We start from the raw sequence: 21,854 nt of genomic DNA on the forward strand, positions 1-21,854 counted from the left end.
GCAAGATAGGAATAGTAGAGTCGCGGGAGAGAAAGGAGGGAGGCGAGCGAGACGAGAAGATGATTTGATTTGATCTGATTTTGGTTAATTTTGATTTCGATTTGATGGTACGAGATACAAGACGAGCTGGTTTGTCCACCCACGCACGGCAACGCCGGTCGGTCGTCGTGCAACGGAGTACGTGATCGACCCGGGTCGGAGTGGCATGTGCATGCGATCGGCAACAACGTCGTGCATCTGCACGACGGGTCCGGGTCGGACTCGGACGGATTACTTCCCCGTCCATGTCCAGATTTCCTTCGACAAGTTAAGGCGAAGCTACTGGGGCGCGGTTCCGGGAGCGCTTAAGTCCTAACTAACCTGTTTTAGACTCTAACTAACTGAATTAGTTTTAGATAATAGCGATAATTAAGATAAGATTCTTTTTTGAACGGAATGCTTGTTGTTTTACGTCGTGCATCATTTCTCTATCTCCACATGCTGCTAGCTGCTGACCACCACGCGTGCATGCATGAGCCATGCATGGGGGCGGCGGGCAAGCAGCTCGCACCACCTTACCAAGAATCGCCGCCGCCATTGCTGTTGCCGTTGCCGAGCATGCTGCTATTCTAGAACCCTGTGGTCTCATGGCCACCGATGACGCCGCCATCGCCACCTTGCATGGTTCTTGCCGTCGTCGTGCTGATGATCACCGCCGCTGTTCGTGTCGCCAGCCATAGCGCTCACCACCGGCTTCAAGCCTCGAAGGGGAACAACAAAATGCCCATCGCGCTCTCCTGCAACCCAGCACTGCACGCGCCGAACACCCCGGAGCCGCCGCCTGCACCCGCGCCGTGCGTGTCTTGGGAGAAATCGAGCACGGTCTGACCTTGTTGCTGCTGCTGCTGCTGTCGCGGTGGCAGCATGCGGAACTCGCCGAGATGTAACCTCGCCGCTGCATACTCCGCCGACATCCCTAGCGACCCCATCTGAGGCAGAGGAATGTAGTAGCTGATGCTCCTCAGCAACTCCATCGCCGAGAACACGCACCCACACTGCCCCTGCCGCCGGCGCCATTCACCGTCGCCAGGTTGCCTTCGAGGTTGCACATGCTGCTGCTCTCCAAGCTCGGGAACGCCGTGAACTCCAGCGACTGCAGGGCGTGGCCGTGGTGTTGCGGGAACGCTAGGTTGAGGTCCTGCGCGCCCTCGTGCATCAGCTTCAGGTTCTTAGCCGCCAGCCCCACGGGGACCAAGCCGGACACCGCCGTGGAGTTGGAGGCCGACGCGGCCACCGATGACACCACGAGGACGACGAGCGCTTGTTCTCCCGTGCCGTTGCCGTCATACGCGCCTCCCTCCTCATCGTCGCTGTCGTCCTCGTGGCCGTCGCCACGTCTCCACCACCACCCCAATCGCCGCTGCAATCGCTAACCCTAGAAATCACACAGGTGGAGGATTTGGGGGAGAATGGTTGGATCAGAAATGGGGGAGCCAAGATGTGGGGGGCTAAAATGCAAGTATGTTGCCACCGTGAACGGCCACATAAGCAAGTCAACCCAATCAGAGGCGCTTTAGACCTAAATGATTCACTTAAATAAGATCGCGGACTCGAATGACGATTTTCCTATATCATAGAACTGAGTGACACCTCGCTCCAACTTTAAGAACCAGCCATGTACTTTACTCTTTAAAAAAAAAAGTACGAATCCATCGTGGTGGAGGGGGTATACAATAAACCAGGAGCGCACGGCGCGAGACATCTATCGTGGAAAACCTCGCAGCGCCGATGATGAGGTTACAACTCGGCGTTCACCGTGTCGGCCGCAACTGGAGGTCCGGCTGGCGCGGCCTCTAGCGCCCGCGGCATCTAATTTCTTCAGGGGAATGAGCCCTCTATCTATCCAAGTGAAAGGTGAATTCTGCTTTGATCGTAGAATAAGCCACGCCATCTGTTGAATAATGACCGTTCGATGCAACACAAATTTAATATGTACCGTTGGATATAGTAATCCGCAGCACCGTCCAATCCACATCTCGCTATAAACACCTGGAGAAAAAAGTGAGGTCTGGACGAGCATTTCCCGAGGAAAAAAATATGAATTAGCTAGGAAATTAAAAAAACATATTCCCTCCATTCACAATTAATCATCCTATTATCAAAAAAAAAAAATTGATCGTCCCATAACATGTGGAGCCAGCGGAATTCCTATTTTCTCATGTGCATGCATTCAAGAATTCAGCGAGGAGAGATTACTGGTTGGATGCAAGCATATGATTTTAATGCACAGTAATTAGTGGGTGATTAGTTTGTCATTTGGCATGCGCTGCTAGCGTGCATGCGTGGGCCATCCAACCGACATTACGGCGTTGTGGTTTTCTGAAAGTTAACTGTCTCTCAATTTATTTTTTTTCTTAGTACTGTTGCACAAACACAATGTGACGATCAATTGCGAATGGAGGGAGTACCGGCATCCCTATCTGCCTGTTATCGCCATCTGCCTTGCACAACAGAACTAATAGATAGTCAGATGGCAACAAGCAATAGCTCATCGCCGAGAACCGATGGAGCCACAAAGGGAAGCTTGCCGACACACGCGAAGGAGGTTGATATCGTCGGTCATTGCCTACATTTGACATCTGAAGCTTTTGGGACCGAAAGATCGAGATGGACAACGTATGCCAGCGGCTGCACACCAAGGAGGAAGGTAATAGAAAGTGCATAGTTTCAATCTACCAGAGTGTCAATTCCCCTAGGCAATAACTGCAGACAAGCGACGACAACCATCAAAGCGAGCGAGTCAACACATGAGGGAAGCGACGGCGTTAGCGTTATGGCGAGAGAGATAAAAGAGGCACTGCACATCTCATGTTGGTAGGCTTAATGGGCTGGCTGTGCTACTTAGGCCAAATGGTCATTTGCACCTAGGGGTGGATATTGAGCCTCGGCTCGGTTTATTATCCTAACGAGCTGAAAACCTAGCTCGGCTCGGCTCGTTGGAAAACTCGAGCCAGCTCGTTTGGCTCGCAAGCCTGGCCATTGTTTCCCGGTGCCTCTGTTCCATTGTTGATGGCAGGCTCCTCCTCCTCCATGACGCCTCGGACGACGATTCTGTGGCGAACGGCGGCGCGCGCGCATGAAGTGGTGCTTGCTCCTCGTCCTCCTACTCTATATCGCCTCGGACGGTGATTCCGCGGCAGACAGCAACACACACGCATCAGGGGAAGGAGAGGAAAAGGGAGGCGCACGCTCTGGATGTCGTGGGAAGAAGAGCAACAGCGGGAGGCGGCACTTGCACATGCGGGCGACGGGGCCATTGTAACGCACAGAGGTGAGCAACGACACAAGCATAGGACGAGCAACGGCGGTGGTGGCGTGGTTTGTGTGTGACCATGACCCTGTTTAGTTGGTGAAATGAAAATTTTTGGGTGTCACATTGGACATTTGACCGGATGTCGTAAGTGGTTTTTGGACACGAATGAAAAAACTAATTTCATAACTCACCTGGAAACCGCGAGACGAATCTTTTGAGCCTAATTAAGCCGTTATTAGCACATATGGGTTACTGTAGCATTTATAACTAATCATGGACTAATTAGGTTCAAAAGATTCGTCTCGCGATTTACATACAAACTGTACAATTAGCTTTTTTTATCTATATTTAATGCTCCATACATATGTCTAAAGATTCGATGTGATGTTTTTTGCGAAAAGTTTTTGGAGATTAAATAAGGCCTGCGTTTGTGTGTTCTACTTGCTTGCCTAGGGTTTGTGATGTGCATGCGTGTGGGCCTACTGCTGGGCCGTAGACTTGCTGCTTGGCTGTGGACCTGTAATTTGGTGGGAGTACACTACTTTTTAATGGGAGTGCAGACACGTGACTAGCTACTGCAGCTCGTTTGGCTCGCGAGCTAAGACCCTAGCTCAGCTCGTTAACAATTTCAAACGAGCCGAGCGAGCTAACGAGTCATGAATTTTTCGTCCAGTCCTATTTGCACCGGATCAAATTACGAGAAGAGCAAAATGAAAAAAAAAACATGTTATTTTACATATAAGACTTTGTAATAATAAGTAAAATTATAGAAGGTAATAAAAAACTATTGTTCTTTTGCAAATAAACTTTTTAACTAATTAACAATATCTTTTCCTGCCAATACTTTATTTACAGATCTATTTCTACTATGTAAAATAAAATTAAATTTGCTTATAAGCTGAGGAGGACAGGGGGAACATAAGAGGGGCTCATATGACAGCAGGAATGGTAAGAAGGCAGTTGACTTTGGTGGTGCGATGGGCTAAGGTGTAGATGTGTTTATTCTCTATGTATGTAAGGGCACGTTTCCTTTTCAGACAAATGCTGGATATTATGCTTCATGATAGCATTATTTATAAAAAAAACACACTAAACTCCTTATAGGATTTACAAAAGATTCTTCAATTATATAATATTATTAAGATTTCTTACACACTATGGACCATAGTTCATATGCACTTCAGTCATATGCCTGACACATGTACGCATTGTACAGGGATGTGTTTGATCTATTATGTTCCTAATGCAGGTGTAAGATGTACCTACTCCGTTACATTCCTATAGAGAGATATATGCATGCTCATTTGCGTGGTACAAGTTAGCTGTACAACTGCCACACCCACATGGCCACATCCTGACACCAAAGTCCCTGTTTGGTCAAAACTTTATCTTGTGTCTAGCCAAGCCGACGTCACATGCCTGTGATTGAAATCATTTTGCAATATTATTTTCGGACATCACTTTGCAAAAATGATTTAGGACATGTTCTTAAGTTTCCCAACTTCACATTCCTTTTTCTCATGCACAACTTCACTTTGCACGTTAGTGAGTTTTTGTTGAATAAATCTCTCACTTAATGTGAGCACGTTTTCAATATGCTAAAACGGTATGTTTCTTTGTAATAGATTTCTATATAGAAGTTTTTTTTAAAAAATCAAATAAATCTATTTTTAAAACTTATATTCGCTAATGATTTATATCGTCTCGCGTGCCATAACAGCTAGTTCGAACGCATACTAAATCACATTTGGTGATGAAATGGGCATGTTGTAAAATACTACCAGTTTTTGTCAGTTGGTCACTGTGTCTATCGGTTATATATAACTGTGCTATATCACTTTGGCGTGTATTAAAATAAAAGAATGCATGTCTGGTAATTTTTTTACATCTATATGCTAACATCTCATTTTGTTATAGTCTGCTTAGAAAATATATCACCATGAATGTCCACTCACCACCCAAACATGATATATTGTGAAAATGACATTTAAAGTGATGTCTGAAAATGATATATCACTTGGGATTTATTGAAATAAAAAAATACATGACTGATATTTCTACAAATATATCCTACATCATAAACCTATTTTTCTATAATCTAGAGAAAATAATGTCTAGAGAAAATATTGTCTGTGAGATAAGATAGCATGTGGCCCATCAACTAATGTACCCAGATTTTGATATATACGTACTTTGGTCAATTTTGGTATCCATTAACTGCCAATCAACATGTCTGGTGCGTATATGTCTTTCTAACCAACCAATCTAGTAATGCTAATTGTAATTACAAAAGTAATGTAATCCAGCCATAATACTAGTGTACCACCGGTAAAGAGCCAATTTTGAGATTAGATAGTATCACTTGACATGCAAAAATCGATTAGATCATCTAATTAGCAATATTTACTAACCCAAATATATAAGTAAATTTATAAAATTAGTTTTGCACAGTGAATGTCGGATCAAGGGAAAAAAGCTACGCAGCTAGTCTTCCCAACTCTCCTGGCTAGTTGGACCTGGTTTAGTTCCCAACTTTTTCTTTAAACTTTTAACTTTTTCATTACATCAAAATTTTTCTACTCGCACAAACTTTTAACTTTTACGTTACATCGTTCTAATTTCATCCAAACTTCCAATTTTAATAAAAATATAAGATTGGCATGAATGAGTGACAAGACAAAACAAGTCTGTGCTTGAAGTGTGCAAAAAAAAAAGCATCTCTGTACTACTTGTACGTGAGCACTATGACTGTTTGCTAGTGTAATTAAGAAAGGAACAGTCCTGCTAAGTAGAACTCAACCCTCCTAACTCTTAGCCACTTGCGCACGTATCTTGGTACCCCTCAACGGTCAAGATTTATGGTTCATATGAACTACTTCCGTTCATATATGATTTACCCTATAGGAAAATGATTTTATACTCCTAGAAGTACATACTCCCTCTCCATCCACCGTTCATCCGCAACCTGCTCTAGGTCCTCTATTCGGCTCTTCTAACGGGTGCGTACACAATAAACCCGTTTCCATTTATGTGAAAAGGAAATAATTCTCGTAGTTGTTAATTATACCCCCATAATCGGAACAGACGCCCACATCGATCCTGTTTCGATCAAACAACTCGATCTCGTTGGCGTTCCCAGGCGGCGACGCCGTAATCGATCTCATCGGCGTTCCGCAGATGCTGAAGCATGAGGGTGATCGACCTGGAGATGCTGCCACCCATTGGTGTCACTGGAGGAGAGGCGGGTCGGCGGAGTGCATGAGCAGGGCAACCGTGGCATAATCAATGGGTCATAGTAGCGGAGATCATCCAAAACAGCAGGTTAGTATCGGTGTATTTCTACGGCCAGATCGACGCACGACGTCTAAATTTTTCTTGTTTGCAGGGGCACAAGAGAAGAGAACCAGTTTATCGAAATTGTCAAAGATATATCCCAGAAATTTTGATGCCTGTGATTGAATATCTTGATGTCTATAGAGAAGGAATATGTTTACGTAGTTCGGTCCATGCATGCTTTTAGTTTCAGATGTTATTTTTTTTTCCTGTAGATGCTGTTTTTTTTTTTGGTAAATTATATGCTGTTGCCTGCTTTTACACATGAATGTTTATATGCTACTTTGATTGCTATGCTAGTCTCTGTATATATAACTGCACTGTTCCCGGAGGTGTATGTGTGCTAATTTATTTAATTTTTACCGAGAGACATATACACTACATGTTCCTTAGAGAGGGTGTATGCTGCTTTATTTCCAGTAGGGGTATGTAATGATTTTTTTTTTCTCCAGAAGAATATGCTTTCCATACAGGGATATGTACTGAATTTTTTTTCTAACAGAAGTATTTACTTAACTTTGTATATATACTGCATTTATATGGAGTGATAATATTGAGTTTTTCTATGGAGAGGTATATACTGAACTTTGTTAGACAATACTAGTATATAGTTCATTTTCCATAAATATGCTGATTTTTTCCATAGAGGGGTATATGCTGATTTTTTTTATAGAAGTACATACTGAACTTTGTTAGACAAAAGTATATACTGCATTTTCCATAGATATGCTGAATTTTTTCAATACAGCGGTACATACTGGCTTTTTTACACTGAAAGATAGTACATACTGAAAAAAAGAACAGTATATACTCCAGAGAAAAAGAACAGTATATACTCCAACAAAAAATTCAGTATACAAATTTAGAAAGAAAAGTGGTATATACTATAGATCTAGAACAAGTGGTATATACTAGTACTCTAGAAAGAACTGCATAAACTACCCTCTTGATCCCGGCTAACCGATCGATATGTCAGCGGGGATATAGAGATTAAGGCTTTCTATCTGGTATTACATGTATTTGGCTAGCAATTAATTAACCGATACTTTGATGCGTCCAATTGATATTTGATATAATATTTTAATTTTTTCTTGTAGAACGGCCGCCATTTAAAGTACGTGAAGAAATTACTCTACTTATCTGAAGCAGCAAAAGACCAAAAAGCAGAGAGCTACATAGTGCAATTTTTATAAGAGTGAATTGCACTTTGGACCATGTTTTATTACCAAAGTTTTATTTTGGACCACCCTGTACGTAATCTTTTTATTTTGGACTAGGTAACCTTACCTTTGTTGCACAATGGACTACCCTAACTCTTTTCGCTTGTGATGTCTAGCGTCTCTTTCGACAAAAGTATGTCATGTATATAGGTATGAAAGTTTGCTGGCATGTCGTTAACAATTTGCTCGAAGTCATCGAAGAAATAAAAATGTGTTTTGGGGTGGTCCATTGTGCAACAAAGGTAAAGTTACCTAGTCCAAAGTAAAAAGATTAGATAAAGGGTGGTCCAAAGTGAAACTTTGGCAATAAAACATGGCGCAAAGTGAAATTAACTCTTTTTATAAAAAAAGAAAAGCAGAATATACTTGGCCAAGCAAAAAATTCTTCAATGAGAAACGTAGTAGTATATACTGACCAAAGGAGCATTATACTCCTTTAACGAAAAAATGAGTATATAACTCATTAAACTTGAAATGCAGTACATACAGACCAAACAAAGAGATCTTCAATGAGGAATGCATATATACTAACTCTTTACATTCTGAAAAAAATACATACTGAAAAAAAGAGAGAACAGTATACCCTCCTAATTTAGAAATGTGGTATATACTACAAATCTAGAACAGGTGGCATATACTACTCTAGAGATAACGGTATATACTTGTAGTCTTAAAAAAAAGTGGTATGTAGTCTTAAAAAAAAGTGGTATGTACTACTAATGTACATCTCAAATTTTGAACGTACGTGAGCATTCCTAACTTGTCGGTGTGCATGCATGCAAAAAATTTGAAAAAAGAAACCGAGCACGGCCCATGGACATGCATCCATGCGAAAGCACGACGTTGGCAGGAGAGAGGAACTACGAGCTTGAGATATGCATCGGCGTCATCATCATTCATCCTTGCCTCTGCTTTCGTGGTCACCATCGCCATCGCCATACGCCAGCTCGACTGACTAGCAGGCATTGTTAAGCCACTGACTGACTAAATATTTATTTCAGTAATATAAAATCTCGACTAAATTGAAACCATGATAAAAACAATGGTCCACTATATAGTTTATTATTACTTTTCATTTTACAATTTTCCCACACTACTCTCTTCTATATTGCTTATATACGCAAACTATATGGTCTAAATTAATAGGCCTTCCCCTTTTTTTTCCATATTATAAGTAGGCACACACAAAAAGAAAAAAAAATACACGTACCATCACATACTCCTGCAGGAGTAGAAGTAACGTGTGTACTGTACTCTTACCCGAACTACTCCCTCCGTAAAAAAAAAAAACAACCTAGAAAAAGATGTGACAGAGGGTTATCCAGATTCATCTAGAGGGGTCATTCTCCTCTTAGATTGTCTTTTTCTTGGACGGAGGGGGTACAGGAGTGAAAGTAACGTGTGCAGGCGGTGATGAGATTGATAGGATACGAGCAGAAAGGTCGTCGTTCCCTGCAATGCAGGGTGAGTTTAGTTCCTGAAAAAAGTTAGAAGTTTGAAGAAAGTTGGGCGTTTGAAAAAAAAGTTGGAAGTTTATGTGTGTAGAAAAGTTTTTATGTGATATGATGTGATGGAAAGTTGGGAATAGGAGGAAACTAAACACGGCCGTAGATATGCAGGTCCAATATTGATAGACGTGTCCAGCAATGATGCGGCTGTGTTTGAAAGTTATCTTCAAACTTCCAAAAATTCCGTCACATCAAATTTGGAGCATTAAATATGGACGAAAAAAAACCAATTGCACAGTTTGCATGTAAATTGCGAGACGAATCTTTTGAGCCTAATTATGCCATGATTTAACAATATGGTGCTACAGTAAATATTTACTAATGATGAATTAATTAGGCTTAATAGATTTGTCTCGCAGTTTACAAGTAGAATCTATAATTTTACAAGTAGAATCTATAATTTATTTTGTAGCGGCTCACTGGAGAAAATTTTGGCCAAACAACTAAGGCCGAGTTTAGTTCTAAACTTTTTCTTCAAACTTTTAACTTTTCCATCACATCAAAACTTTCCTACACACAAACTTCCAACTTTTCCGTCACATCGTTCCAATTTGGAGTGAACTAAGGGTGTGTTTAGTTCACTCCAAAATTAAAAGTTTGATTGAAATTGTAACGATGTGATGGAAAAGTTAAAAGTTTATGTGTGTAGAAAAGTTTTAGTGTGATGTAAAAGTTAAAAGTTTAAAGAAAAAGTTGAGAAATAAACCAGGCCTAAACACTCCCTAAACTCCTACTCCTAGCCTGTAGCGACGCACTGGAGCATAGCGATGGGACTTGGGAGGGATAAGATGCAGAAAAACAAGGCAGCCTACTTACTGATCGATGGTTCAAACTTCACCCGACTCGCTTGCCTACTGGCCGGCTTACCTACTGTCCGGCCGGTCAGTTTGCTCACGCTCTCTCTGGAAATAATCTTGATCTTTACTATTCGTTCCGTTGCAGATCATGGAACTTTTATGTTACATCAAATATTTGGACACATCAGTTTAAAAAAATATTTGAACATATACATGGAGCATTAAATATGAACGAAAAAAAATCGATTACACAGCTTATATGTAAATTGCGAGACGAATCTTTTGAGCCTAATTACGTCATAATTTGACAATATGGTGCTACAGTAAATATTTACTAATGATGGATTAATTAGGCTTAATAGATTCGTCTCGCAGTTTACAGGCGGAATCTGTAATTTATTTTGTTATTAGCCTATGTTTAATACTTCAAATGTGTGTCCGTATACTTTAATTTTTTTTTCGAAAAGTTTAGCTAAGTTTGTAGACAAATATAATAATATTTACAATACCAAATTAGTTTTTATTAAATATAATATATTTGTCCTGCGTTGAAAATGTTACTATTTTTTTCTATAAACTTAGTCAAAATTGAAGCAGGTTGATTTTGATCAAAATCAAAACGACTTATTTTCTGAAACAGAGAGAGTATTACTGTACTATTACTCTCTCCGTCTAAAAATAAATCAACATCGTGGTAGAAAAATCTAAACATATACATATCTAATTCATCGTAGTAAGAGATTTGTTTTTAAGTAGATTCGACTCTATGTTGAGGTGGAGTCGAATCTCTGACCTGGCACGCTCAGGTCAAATGACACCTGAGCGCACTATGAAAACCCTAATCTCGCTACTCAAACCCTATATGGCTATATCGGTAGACTTTTGCTCTCACTACTGTAGACAACAAGGAATCGGTAGGAAGGCCAGCAGGCAAATCGCGTGCTTCAGTTTGATTCCACCCACAGTTCGTGCGGTACTCAAATTTTACCCTATCAGCTCTCGCAAATAATACTTTTCAAGACCCAGTTTTTTTTTTCAACACCAAACTAATTTAACTATCTCGTTTTCCGTTAACATTCAAAGAAATTCACTTTTAAAGTTTAAAATTATTAATACTTAATTAATTATAAACTAATGAGCTTTCTCATTTCGTGTACATTAAAAATCTCTCTCTCCGCGAGGTGAGCATAGCTCAACTGGTTAAGTTCCTTGTGGTGGAACTAGCCCACCCGAGTTCAAATCCTAGATTTGACACGGGTGCTCGCATTTACGGCTAATTATTCTTTCAGTGGTAGACGACATACCCGTCGACAGCGAGGCGTCTGTGGTGACTTCATCAATCTCAAGACATGCCGGCTCAGTCTTCCTCTCCTCTCTAAAACACAGTCATCTGTGGTGACTTTATGCTTTTCCCAATCCACTGCCACTACTAGAAAAACGATTTTTCATGGCGTTGGTCTATGATTTTCGCTGGCAGAAAAATGCCAAAACCGCTAGCAAAATTGTAACGAGGGGGTAAGGGGCACTGACCGCCAGCGAAGATATGTCTATTTTCGCTGGCGGTCACTTAGGTGCACCGCTATCGAAGATGGATAATTTTCGCTGGCGGTTGTGTTATACAGACCGGTAGGGAAAATGCAATTATTTTTTCTGGGGGCCTACTTAAGCAACCGCCAGCGAAAATAGATTTTCGCTGGCGGTAGAAGGACCGCTTGCATAGATGGACCACCATCTATTAATATAGACCACGCGGCCCACCACCACCACCACCAGTCCACCACCCACCCGCCCCCTCTCTCCAGCTCCCCTCCCTCCCTTCTCTCCTTTGCGTCTCTCCTCCCTCTCTTCTCCACCACCGCCGGCGCCATCCATCCTCACCAACTAGCTCCTCCCACCCCACAGTCGGCAGCGGCGGTTTTGGCGTGGCGACGACGACGCGAGGCGGGTGCGCGGCAGCGACGGTAGGCGGGCGAGCGACGGTGGCGGGAGGCGGCGCCGCGGCGGCGGCTCTCGGGCGCGGGAGCGGTGGCGCTCGGGAGCGGGTGGTGGCCCGCAGGGAGGCCGGATCCGCTGCCGCTGGGCCGCGGGGAGGCAGGATCCACCGCAGCCGGGCCGCGGGGAGGCGGGATCCGCTGCCGCCAGGCCGCGGCGAGGCCGGATCCGCCGCCGTCAGCTAGATTTGATTTTTTTTCTTTTTCTTTTTACATGTTGTTCCAGATGATGCACATGTTTGGATCTGAGTAAATCATGTTTGATTGTGTAAATGATGTTTGATCTGTGCTGATGATGATTTTGTATTTCGTGTTTGAATTTGGAAATGAGCAGCGAATCTAGATGTGGATTTGAAATTAATGAATCAATGGGTGCCTTCATGGGTATTTTCGCTGGCGGCTGGGCAGCTGCATGCGTGTTTTTTTTCCCAAATCCATTTTTGCTAGCGGCCGATTTAACATAGCTGCCAGCGAAAATAGATTTTCGCTGGCAGCCGTCTTAAGCCAACGCAAGCGAAAATAGATTTTCGCTGGCAGCCGTCTTAAGCCAACGCAAGCGAAAATGTATTTTTGCTGGCGGCTGGCTTAAAATGACCGCCAGCAAAAATGGATTTTTGCTGGCGGTCAATAACCGCTAGCGAAGATTTTGATCTTCACTGGCCTTTGCTTTGTGGCGGCTGCAAATTCCGCCAGCAAAAATCTAAAATGGCCGCCACGAAAAATGGTTTTCGTAGTAGTGTGCACCTCTGCAAACCCCAACCAACGCCTCCTTCCCCTTGCTGTGGCGGACAAGGAGCTCCGAGCTGAGCGGCGGTGCGATCGTCCTCGTAGAGGTTGCCGCGGACCTCGTCTTCCTTGTGGAGCCAAGACGAGCCGTGGCGCGCTCATCCTCGCGGAGCCGAGCCAAGCGGCGCGTTCGTCCTCACGGAGGTCGGCGCGGACCTTGGCTTCCTCACGCAGCCAGGCAGAGCAGCAGCGGGGCGGCTAGATTCGGCCTTGGCTCATCAGATCTCCCCTCTCCTCGCTGGCTGTTCAAGGCAACATCAGCGAACTCCTCGGCTATGGAATGAGCTGGATCAACCTATATCAGTTGTCCCCTTCCACGGATCGTCCTCGGCCACGGCCTCTTCTTCTCTGTCGCTTTCCCCATCGAGCCGGCGAGCTTCAACAGTGAGAGACGGCATCCGGTCGCCCTCCTCCCCTTCGCTGGACGACGAGCTCGGCAGTGTGGAGCACAAGGACAACGACACATCCCTCTCTCTCTCCCCCTCTTCCTTGGCGGTACAGAGCATTAGTGTGGGTTGTATCTACAAAAACTGATGAGGAACCGATGGGATAGTTTGGCTACGCGGTCTTTGCTTTGCTCCACTGGTGAAGGAGGTGGCACTGAATATATTCGGTTCCCTCTGCCCAGTCGGAACTCGGAACGCCACATGCGCACCTTGTGAATGGCCTAACCCGCATTATGCCTGCCCACCTTAATTGACCCGGACTGAAGCGGCAGACCGCGCGCATAACGCAGCTGCGCCGCACACCATCCCATCCAGGACGAGGATCGACAAGTTGCGTTGACCTTCACCTTTTTTTCTCCTCTTCCCTGAGTCCTCTGTTCGATGTGTTCGGCACACGTACACCGCCAAGAACACTGCTGCGCTATGATACGGAGGCCCCTGGCAGAGAAAGTGGCCATATATAACAAGGCAGTTCTAGACAAGCAAGAAGAGCAGAAGAAGTTGGACGAGGCACTTAGCGCGCCGGAAGACCCGCGAACTGCACAGCTTGAGCTACTGCCGTTGCTCGGCAAAAACCTGCCAGATCTGAACGTAACTGTGTATGTTCGCCGCAGCGCGAGAATCCGGAATGCCTACAACGGGCAGCGGGTGGCCGAAGCAGTGCAATCAAGCTCCGGCTCCGACAAATGCAGCAAATCAACGAAAAGGGTAATACACGAACGTTCGTGTCCGGCGAATCAGTCGGAAGGGACACGTGAAACAGGATGACACGTCATTTTCTTCCGTTTTCATTTTTTCCCTTCTTTTACGTTATTCTCTTCTGTAATCCGTTGTATCTTTTACGTGATTCTTCCATAATAAGTATTTCTGTTTCTTTCCTTCGCTTCTGTTTATTTCTCAGATTCCTTTTTTCGTTATACATAGTATTTTTTATATCTTCTTAACGGAAATTTTCTATACAAATAATTTCCGTGGAAACTTTTCTATATATAGTGAGACTTTATATATGTAAACTTTATATATATGGGCTTTGAATATATATACTTCATATATATATATATATATATAGATTATATATATGTAGACTTTATATATAGAGTTTGTATATACAAACTTTATATACAAATTATATCTATAATTAAAAAGTTTAGTGCATAAATTTTACTAAAAATAAAAATACTAAGATATTTTTCAAAAAAAGTATAATAATCTGATCAAACCTCATAACAGAAAAAGGATAAAAAAGGAAAAGTTTATCTTTTACCATCACGTGAAAGGAAAACGAGAAACCGGAAAACATTTTTTTTTTGCGCGGCTCCGTTTTTCTTTTTGTCGTTTTCTGTTCGCTAGGTTCGACGCTAGTGTGCGTTCGCGCATTAGACCCACGCCCATTGTATCCATTTACCTCGGCTGTCTATTTCTAGTCGGAAAAAGTGCACCAGAGGTCCCTGAACTTGTCACCGAGATACGAAAACAACCGCAAACCGCAAAACCAAATATATGTGGTCCCTTAACTATAGAAAACCGGTCACCCAAGGTCCTTCGGTGGTTTTGACCCCGGTTTTGGTCTACGTGGCGGCTAAGTCAGTATGGGACCCACCTGTCAGCATGCCACGTCATCACTCCTATCGACGTTTGATGTCACAATTCTGGTATTTGCATAGTATGGGGATCGTCGGTGCCAGGATATATGTGAGACTGAGGTAAAAGAGACGGAGACGAGGATTTTTATACAAGTTCGGGCCCCTGAACTGTCAGGTAATAACCCTACATCCTGTTGGCCGGAGCCGGTGTTGCTCTTTATTCACCATAATCACACCAGTACAATATGTGGGGTAGCCTATCTAACTGTTGTCGACATGGCTGTCTGAAGGTCTGACTCGTAGTCGACAACAGGGTAGTCTTCCTCCTCGAATCCGTGCCTGGCGAGATCAGAGATAGCGCTTTCGTCTCTCCTGACAGTATCCGGAGACACCGTAGGAGACTAGCCGTACCTATCCCTGAAGTCGATATCCGGCGTCTTGTCTTGGCGTATGTAGGCTTGTATATTGTCCCGTGTATTGTGGTGGGTGTTAATTGAGGTGGTCGTCTGTGTTGTCCGTGTTGATCGTGTTGATCGTCGATTGTTCGTGTCCCCTCTCCTCCTAGGGGGTCTTGTATTTATACCCATAGATGTCTCCTTGTCCAAGTAGAACTAGGGAAACCAATATGGATACAATCCGAGTAGTCCTGGTCGTTTCCACGTAGAACTCTGGTTGTCTTTCCTTATCCGGAGCTCCCTCCATATCTAAAGTCAGTTTCCGTATAGGACATGGTATGTGATGGGTCCTACCGAGATATAGTCGACTACTATTAGGTATGTGGTATCCATAACCCTGACAGTATCCCCCGACTTCAATGCAAATAAACGAATTCATATTCTCAACCGCGTGCAGACCTTGGAGTAACTGTTATCGAGCTCATGTGACCGTTCTCGGTGAGTTCAAAGATAACGTTAGACTTCCTTTGTTAGCCTCATGCGGGCACCTAAAGGGTTTGTCTGAGTCAATCTCCGATGTCAACCAAGGAAGTACATAGCGTACGACTAAGTCTCCCGTCTTGCTGTAATCGAGAATTTGGATTGAAGTCAAGAAATTTTATCTCGGCGGATACACCATCTCTTCATTCCGTATTCCTTGTCGAGATCCAGCAACTGTTCTCGAGTGATCGAGAAGGCGTAGAGTCTGCGACGGAGCCTTATCGACATTTGTCGTACTCGCCTTAGTCGATCTAGGTGTAGAACCATAGAGACATGGAGTCTTCGTCAATGTCGAATAGAATTTTCCTGAAATCAATACTCAGAAAAGAATATTAGATAGAAATAGCCCCCAAGCGAATGCTCAAAGGGTGACATGTTATAATATGTATGGTAAATTGAAAATGAATTAAATTTACCGACCAATGTTTTGTGTATGAGCGTCTTCTCTCTTACCGACTTCGATCAGTCAGTTTGTAGAGTCATACACTCTCCCTAGCCCCTAGCCTTGTTGTCGGAGAATCGTTCTCGGAGGATAAGGCTCTTGGACCCTTGACCTGCCTTGGTTGAATAAGCGCTGATCCTAGCCTCCAGCCGTGAACTTGGAAAGCTCAGTTTCCGATTACACGGCTTGGTTAATACGCACGGCGAGAACTCTTACACGACCAGATCTTACATGGTCTTTTGTCTCTACAGGATCCGACAAGGCCTTATCGGCTCTGGGCGTCCCCAGCCGAAGTTCCCTTAGGTTCCTTGGAGGCCTTGTCAAGACAGCGTAAAGGGACAGTAGGATAGGTTTCAACGCTAGGTGTCATCGTGGTAAGCGATCTCTGGGTAAAACACTTGGCGATATTGTGTACCTGCTATCAACTTTGTTGAAATAGAGGTAGTAGGAGAGTCGCTACACCGCTGGTTGTGGACCAGGTAGTAGTCGTAACTCGACCACTTGAAGTGGAAATAGTGGGAGAATCGCTACACCGCTGGTCGAGAACCAGGTAGTAGTCGTAACTCGACCACTTAAAGTGGAAATAGTGGGAACTAGAAGCAAATGTACGAGAGATCACTACGATCAACTGGTTGAGAACCGGTGAGTAGGTGTCTCTCGATCATTTGGAGTCGTGGTACGAGGACCGCTACGCTGCCGGTCGAAGACCAGTCGTAGCTGTTCCTCAACCATCTGAAGTTAAGGTGCGAGAGATTGCTACGTACTAGTTCGAGAACCAGCGAGCGAGTAGAATTATCTCTCGAACACCAATGGAAGTTGCGGTGCGAGAGATTGCTACGTACTGGTGCGAGAACCAGCGAGCGAGTAGAATTATCTCTCGAACACCAATGGAAGTTGCGGTGCGAGAGATTGCTACGTACTGGTGCGAGAACCAGCGAGCGAGTAGAATTATCTCTCGAACACCAATGGAAGTTGCGGTGCGAGAGATTGCTACGTACTGGTGCGAGAACCAGCGAGCGAGTAGAATTATCTCTCGAACACCAATGGAAGTTGCGGTGCGAGAGATTGCTACGTCCTGGTGCGAGAACCAGCGAGCGAGTAGAATTATCTCTCGAACACCAATGGATGTTGCGGTGCGAGAGATTGCTACGTCCTGGTGCGAGAACCAGCGAGCGAGTAGAATTATCTCTCGAGCACCAATGGATGTTGCGGTGTGAGAGATTGCTACGTACTGGTGCGAGAACCAACGAATGTGTAGAATCATCTCTCGAACACCAATGGAAGTTGCTAGAGTTGGTTTATTACATGTGTATCTCATGTGGCCAGCATGACTCACATACCCAACTTATAGCATATCCGGATATCCGTTTGCAATCATGCCGGGTGATCAAGCCATCGGCGTTCGCGAGGAATTATCAGTTAACAACCTTTTCTCGAGTAGTCCAGCGATGGCCGGTGCTATGAGATAGGTCGTCGGTCTTCGTTAGCAGGTTGGGTGCGATAACTCCGCATTTGTCAAGAATGTTCTCGATAATGGAGTGTACTCGACCATAACCTACTTGAGTGCTCAATTGTTCTTGAAAAATATTTTCTAGAAGGCAAGATATATAGCAGATAATAACGAGTATGTACTCAAAAAACTGCATGGATCTTCTAGTATTATCAGGATACAACAAGCAGATGTAAATATCAGGCATTATGTAAACCGTAAACAAGCATGATTTATACATAAGAGAACAGAGTGAGCCCCAAGCGTTAGACCGTAGTTGGCCTATCGTCGGAAGTACTTGCACAACGGATATTGTATAAGAAACACGCTCTAGGTAAACATAATAAATTATAGATCTGACAATGCTGTATCATCTGAATAGGTACGACAAATTGCATATAAAATATTGCGTACCTTTGTAGATACATGCCGGATGTATCTACAAAATTAGTAGATCAATTTGAAAAACCAATCTACCAATTAACTTATTGCGTACTCGTTCAACATCATATGATCTGACATCTTTTGGTACGCCGCGTATCTTGAGGCTTCGGTGATCTCGATAGACCAAGTTGTCGATGACGATGATGGTTCCGATCTCGTCGGAAGACATGCTCCGGTCGGGTTAGATCTCCACAGCCGAAGTCGTCGAGTAGCTTGTTGTTGGAGAATCCATCTCTTAAACCCATCTCGTCTAAATCCTGAAGCACCACAATTCCCCTACCTGGCGCGCCACTGTCGACGTTTGATGTCACAATTCTGGTATTTGCATAGTATGGCGATCGTCGGTGCTAGGATATATGCGAGACTGAGGTAAAAGAGACGGAGACGAGGATTTTTATACAAGTTCGGGCTCCTAAACTGTCAGGTAATAATCCTACATCCTGTTGGCCGGAGCCGGTGTTTCTCTTTATTCACCATAATCACACCAGTACAATATGTGGGATAGCCTATCTAACTGTTGTCGACATGACGATCTGAAGGTCTGACTCGTAGTCGACAACAGGGTAGTCTTCCTCCTCGAATCCGTGCCCGGCGAGATCAGAGATAGCGCTTTCGTCTCTCCTGACAGTATCCGGAGACACCATAGAAGACTAGCCGTGCCTATCCCTGAAGTCGATATCCGGCGTCTTGTCTTGGCATATGTAGGCTTGTATATTGTCCCGTGTATTGTGGTGGGTGTTGATTGAGGTGGTCGTTTGTGTTGTCTGTGTTGATCGTTGATGGCTCGTGTCCCCTCTCCTCCTAGGGGGTCTTGTATTTATACCCATAGATGTCCCCTTGTCCAAGTAGAATTAGGGAAACCAATATGGATACAATCCGAGTAGTCCTTATCGTTTCCAAGTAGAACTCTGGTTGTCTTTCCTTATCCAGAACTCCCTCCATATCTGAAGTCAGTTTTCGTATAGGACATGGTATGTGGTGGGTCCTGCCGAGATGTAGTCGACTACTATTAGGTATGTGGTATCCATAACCCTGACAACTCCCCCTCTCTCTCTCTTTCCCTTCCTCTCCCTTTCTCCTCTCTCTCTCTTCACTTTTCTCCAGGTGGCATGGGCGGCGGGGGCGGTCGCAGCGGCGGCGCTCTGGGAATGGCAGGGACGGTGGAAGGGGAGGAGGGGTCGACCCGGAAGTTCTACGGTCGCTGCCGGTCACAGTGTACAGCCGCAGCACGACGGCGGCGGCAGCGAAGGAGGAGGAGGACGACGGCGTCGAGTGCGTGGTGTGCCTCGCGGAGTTCAAGGAGGGCGATGAGACCAGGTTCCTCCCCCGGTGCGGCCACGGCTTCCACGCCGAATGCGTCGACATGTGGCTCAGCTCCCACTCTACCTGCCCGCCCTGTCGCCTGACCGTTGTCGTGTTGTCGCCGCTTCTTCTTACTCCCGTCCCGCCGGTGCCGGCCGTGATGCGCGACGACGACGTATGGGCACGGCGGCGCCCACGCCACTCGTCGCAGCGGGAGTCGAACACGAGCGCGCTCGTGGGCGCCTGGGCCACGGGCCCGCGTGGCGCGAGCACGACGTAGTTGCCGTGCGCCGTGCACTCGAACCCGCGCCCGCCCTCCGCCGCGGCGAACTGCGTGTGCACCTCCGGCGGCATCCACGCCACCTCCGTCCACGCGCCGCCGCCGCCTGCTCCACCTCCGTGGCCGCCGCTGCGCAGTGTCCACATGCGTCCACAGCGGAGATGTTCCTGACGGCGAAAGGGGACATGAGGTCATCCCCGGGCACGACGGCAATGATGGAGGTTGGGCCGGTGGCCAGGCCGACGGTGGGGGAGAGGCGTGGGGTCGGGGGTGATGGAGAGCGCAGCGAGGAGGCGCGTGATTGGGTTGGCGAGCAGTAGCGTCTTGTGCCCCTATGCATCGGACAGGAAGGTGAGCAGGCCGGCGGACGTGGCTGCGGGCGAGAACGCGGCGGGGCCGCTGGCGACGGGCGGGAGGGGGAGGCGGGACCAGTTGGAGGGTTGAACCTGACCGCCAGCGGCTACCTCTAGGGGCCTACTGCTGGGGCGGTCGGCAATGCCGACACAGAGCTCGTGGCCGCACGGGAGGTGGCCGTGGAGGTTGCGGCAGGCGCTGCGGGTCGTACCATCGTCCCGACGGCTAGCGAGGGAGGAGAAGCGGGGCACACCGTCGATGAGGCGGAGGAGGAGGAGGAGGAGGACGCTGGCCACCACGCCTCGGCGGGATCTGGCGGCAAAGGAGGAGACAAGGAGGACGCCGACGACCACCATGGCGATGCCGACGACCACCGGGAGAAGCGGGGCACGCCGACACCGACGACCACCATGCTCGCCGCTAGGGGGCCACTACCTCCACCGCCTCTGCCTCCGTCACCGCCGCCTACTGGCCACCGCTCCCCATCCACCGGCCGTTCCCCGCCCGCCTGTCGCCACCGCCGCTCCGCGCCTTCGCTCCACTCCGCTTCGTCGGCTGCCGCACGCTCACACACCGCCTCCGCCGGCCGCCGCTCAGCCCGCTCGCCACCGCCCATTCCTTCCCCACGGCAAATAGAAGTGAAAAAAAAAGAAGAGAAAAAAGAATGGGAAAGAGAGAGTTGATGTGGCACGCTGACAGGTGGGGCTCACGCTGACTTAGCCGCCACGTAGACCAAAACCAGGGTAGAAACCACCGAAGGACCTCGGGTGACCGGTTTTGTATAGTTAAGAGACCTCGCATATCTGGTTTTACGGTTTGAGGACGTTTTTTTATCCCGATGACAAGTTGAGGGACCTTCGGTGCACTTTTTGCTTTCTAGTCCAAGCAGACCTCTTCAAGGCCCGGCCCTTTTCTTTTTTCATCTTTGTTTTCCCTAAAGGAAAAAGTACACCGAAGGTCCCTCAACTTGTCATCGGGATAAAAAACGTCCTCGAACCGCAAACCAGATATACGAGGTCCCTTAACTATGTAAAACCGGTCACAATAGATCCCTCGGCGGTTTTGATCCCGATTTTATCCTACGTGGCTGCTGAGTCAGCATGGGACCCACGTGGGCCTCACATGTCAGCCTCCTCTTTCTTTCCCCTCTTCTCTCTCTTCCTCTTCTCTCTTTCTCACTCTTCTCTGGCTCTAGGCAAGCCGAAACCGGGGCGAGGCGGGGGAGGAGGTCCAGCGGGGCGAGGCGGGGGAGGAGGTTCGGCGGCGGCGACGACGCGGGAGCAAGGGAGGGGCGTCGGCGGCGGCGAGGGTGAGGAGGCCGCGGCCGGGGTCGGCATCCTGGCGCCGGCGCTCGCCCTGGCGCGCCAGCGGCGGAGAACGGCGGCCTGGGAAGGTGTCGCCGCGGGGCCGGCGGTGGACGTGGGAAGGAGTTGACGTGGAGCCGGCAGTCGGCGTCAGCGGCGGCTTGGTCGATTGAGCACCGCCGCTGCGTCCATCTCCACCTCCGCCGCTGGAGAACAAGTTACGAAAGAACTTCAGAGTCAAGTTACGAAAGAACAAGATGAGGGTCTTGAGAAGCTGGAAGAGACAGTACTGAGCACAAAACATATTGCAAGATTGATTGACGATTTAGATGATCACGTTGATGTTAC

The 21,854-nt window shown here is 46.4% G+C and overlaps 1 pseudogene; it reads right to left on the reverse strand.

Annotated features, from left to right (window-relative positions):
• Nucleotides 1-554: 554 nt before the first annotated feature.
• LOC127779283 (dof zinc finger protein 2-like) lies at nucleotides 555-19,994 on the reverse strand (annotated as a pseudogene).
• Nucleotides 19,995-21,854: the final 1,860 nt, after the last annotated feature.

This window comes from Oryza glaberrima, chromosome 7 (assembly GCF_000147395.1).
Source record: "Oryza glaberrima chromosome 7, OglaRS2, whole genome shotgun sequence".
In the NCBI taxonomy this organism is placed as follows: domain Eukaryota; kingdom Viridiplantae; phylum Streptophyta; class Magnoliopsida; order Poales; family Poaceae; genus Oryza; species Oryza glaberrima.